Raw genomic sequence first — 4,175 nt, forward strand, 5'->3', positions numbered from 1 at the left:
TTTCCTTTTACATTAGCTGCTTTGTTTTCTTCAATAGGTATAACTAAATAACCACAGAAGGTAATTGAGAAGTGTTCTACAATGCATTTTTTGTTTGTTTTTGGGCCACACCCAGTGAAGCTCAGGGGTTACTCCTGGCTAAGCGCTCAGTAATCGATCTTAGCTTGGGGACCATATGGGACCCTGGGGGATCGAACCGATCCTAGGTCGGCCAATTTCAAGGCAAATGCACTACCACTAAGCCACCGCTTCGGCCCTTCTACAATGCATTTTAAGGCATTTATCACATCTAAAAACAAATTAGCTTTGCAAGACTTTCCTAAATATATCAATAATTATTATGACGTAATACTTCTAAATTTAGTGCCTTAGGATTCTTCATCTTAGAAATGTGTTATTTGTTTTACATGGATATGTATTCTAAACTAAAAAGACTTTAATTATATAATATTCCATTCTCAGTCAGTAATTATATTATGTGTTTTACTTTGATTAAGGTACATAAAATAGTGTAATAATAAATTTAATAATAAATTACATAAAATATGTACTTTATTACATAAATAAAAATTTATCAAACATTCAATTTCTGTTTTTTTCGTTTGTTTCTTTTTTGGTTTGGGGGTCATACCCAATAATGCTCAGGGGTTACTCCTGGCTATGCACTCAGAAATCGCTCCTGTCTCAAGGGACCATATGGAAAGCCAGGGATCGAACTCAGGTCCATCTTGAGTCAGCTGTGTGCAAGGCAAACACCCTAATGCTGTGCTAATGCTTCGGCCACAAACATTCAGTTCCTTATATTTATAAAAAATGTTGGTCTCCTATGTAACCTTTCATTGCCTTTGCTACTACTACTCAAAAGTGGAATCTTTCAACTTTTCTAGTTATTTTGTTTGGCATTAATATAAATATTCCTAGTTAATGTTTGTGATAAGCATACTTTTAACAATATATACAGGATCAATTTAATTTTTTAATTTATGGCTAATTAGTTAACTTTTTATATTTGTTTATTGACCACCCTGGCAATGCTCAGGAGTTACTCCTTGCTCTGCACTCAGATATTGCTCCTGGCAGGTTCAGGAGACCATATGAGATGTCAAGAATCAAACCCAGTTTGTCCTATGTCAGCTGCGGGCAAGGCAAATGCTCTACCACTGTGCTATCACTCCGACCCCATTTTAGTTACCTTTTTAAATGATAAATAATGAGAAGACTACAAACCATCTTAAGAACCAAAATTTCCTTTTTAAGAAAAAATAATTAATTTTGTTGTTTAGTTATTTAGTTATCTAAGTACTAGTTTTATCTAGTGGTATCTGGCCTATCACCTAATATTCAAGCTCATCTTAGATTCATTCTCTTTCCTGGAAAAAATTCTCCCTTTTATTTGTCTGGTTTCTCAAGTTTGCACTGATTGTATTTTAGATTGAAATAGAACTGTGATGCTCAGACTTGATTTCACTATTTTCTATGTGGAATTCTTTCCTAATTAGTATTTTTTCCCTGTTATTAATTTGCTTCTAAGTGTTGCTGATACTATTCATTAAATTTTTTTTGTTTGTTTTTGGGTCACACCTGACAGCGCTCAGGGGCTACTCCTGGCTCTATGCTCAGAAATTTCCCCCAGCAGGCTCAAGGGACCATATGGGATGTGGGGACTCGAACCACCATCCTTCTGCATGTAAGGTAAATGCCTTACCTCCATGCTATCTCTCAGCTCCTATTCATTAGATTTTTAAAGATGAATTGAGATAATATATTTTTGCCCATGCATACTTGAAAACACTTTATTCAACTCTTATACTTAAAAGATGACTTGGTTGAGTATTTCTATCCAATAGACTCTATTTGATTGAAGAAAGAAAATTTTGCTCATTTACTTTTTAATTTCAATGTTTTCTGGTTTCTAGTTAATGTGACCTGCCTATGTTTTGATGGTGTTTGGATCTTCACTTTATTTCTTCATTCAAAATATCTTTATGATGATCTGAATTGTGTTGATGATTAATCTATTTAATGTACCTTATTCTAGGTCAATTTTCTTGCACTGAGGGTGTCTATTTGTGATGGATGACCTAGATTCGTAGTGCGTCTCACAGGAAGGATTAGAAGTAACCAGAATCTAGTTATTTTGAATAAGATCAATTATCTCATTTTCTATTTTCTGTCATCATCTTGGGGATATTTTTTGTTTTATTTTTCAGTAATGAAGCAAATTTCAATTCCACTTTTTCTCTCCCTTCAGCATTCATCTTATAACTGCCTCAATTCTACTTAAAGTTAATTACTATAAAAACTTCATATGTTCATTTAAAAATGTGTTGACAATTTTTTATTTTTAGCCTTTCCTCCCAAATTTATTTTCCCCTTTTCTCGTATATTTACTTACTTTTTCTGTATTATTAGTGAGGCTTGAAAAGCTAAAAGTGTTAAGTATGGGCCCGAAGAGATAGCACAGCGGTGTTTGCCTTGCAAGCAGCCGATCCAGGACCAAAGGTAGTTGGTTCATATCCCGGTGTCCCATATGGTCCCCTGTGCCTGCCAGGAGCTATTTCTGAGCAGACAGCCAGGAGTAACCCCTGAGCAGCACCGGGTGTGGCCCCAAAACAAAACAAACAAAAAAAAGTGATAAGTATAGAGTGTGAGTATGTTATTTAAAAATAGATGAACTAAACTAGTTTTTAGAAAGGAAGAACCAAATAACTTACACCTACTTGACACTGCCATAGATATGTTCTATCTAAATTCTAGATAAAGAAGAAAATAAAGAGTTATGGTATAGAACTCTCTAAAAGAAGTTTTGCTTCAAAAACTCCTGCCTCTTTCTCCTACTCTTTTTTTTTTCTGGCATGCATCTATTTTCAATAAGTTTTAATTATATTGCTTTTGTTAAAACAATTTTATTTATTTATAAAATTTTATTTGATTTACTTAACTGTTGACTGGCACATATATTCCACTCTTTATCTTCCTCTAATTATTTTATTCTATTTTATTTGTCTAAAAAATGCTAAAAATACTACAATATGTATAATACACACCATAAAAGCAAACCAACTAGTATTTGATTACATAAATATTCAAACTAGCAACACATTTAAATGTTCTGAATATTTAAATATCAAATAAGCACAATTTAATTATTAAATTAAATATGAGTTGCTCATTTAAATATTCTTAATTTCTTAATATCCTACTATTAAGTGAGATAATTCAAATCAATAAATTTGTTCACTCACTTGACAATATGGAGTGACAATGTGTGGAGTAATGGTGAGAATATAAATTTAAATATTTACCAATGAAATTTCCATAATAAATATCAGATATGTCAACTTCTATTGCCCTTATTACCTTAATAAAAGCAAAACAATATCCCTTTGCAAAAAATATAGCATTGCTATTTATCTTGGCATAAGCAGGTATCTTAAATATACTATCCAAAGAGTTTCTTGTGATTTTATACAATAGTGTTTTATAATTAATGAGATATATTACAAATATAATTTAGCCAAAAATATAGATAAAAGTGACATGCAATGCAGCTGAGCCTGGAAGACATTTATTTAAATAATTTAAAATTATTTAAATAAATGTATTTATTACCTATCATCCAGAATATATTAATAATAAAAGATATCTCTGATAATCAGAGATGTTGAGCAATTTTATGTGCCTATTGATTATTTGAATATTATTTATGGAGAAGTATCCAATTACATTTTCAAATTTTTTCCCATTTTTAATTGATCATGTTTTATTGTAGTTTGTGTACATTTATTATCTTAAATATTAACTCTTTGTCATTGGGTGGTATGCATATTTTCTATATGAGGTTAGGTGTCCTTTTGTTCACAGTTCAGAAGCATTTAGGTTTGACATAACTCATTTGTTTAATTTTACTCTGTTTTCTTGCACATGGAATTGTTATTACTTGCATTCTAGATTCTTGATTTTGCTTCTATTGATGCAAATATATTTTATTTTCTAGTTTGTTATTTTTGTTTTGAGGCCACACCTGATGGTGCTCAGGGTTGGTTTCCTGGTCTGCACTCAGGAATCACTCCTGGATGGCTCGGGACCATATAGGATGCCAGGGATCAAACTAGTGAGTCTTAAGAGGGAGTCAGGCACATCAAAGGCAAAAGCCCTACCGGCCTCTGCCCTCT

Source organism: Suncus etruscus, chromosome 1 (genome assembly GCF_024139225.1).
Source record: "Suncus etruscus isolate mSunEtr1 chromosome 1, mSunEtr1.pri.cur, whole genome shotgun sequence".
NCBI lineage: Eukaryota > Metazoa > Chordata > Mammalia > Eulipotyphla > Soricidae > Suncus > Suncus etruscus.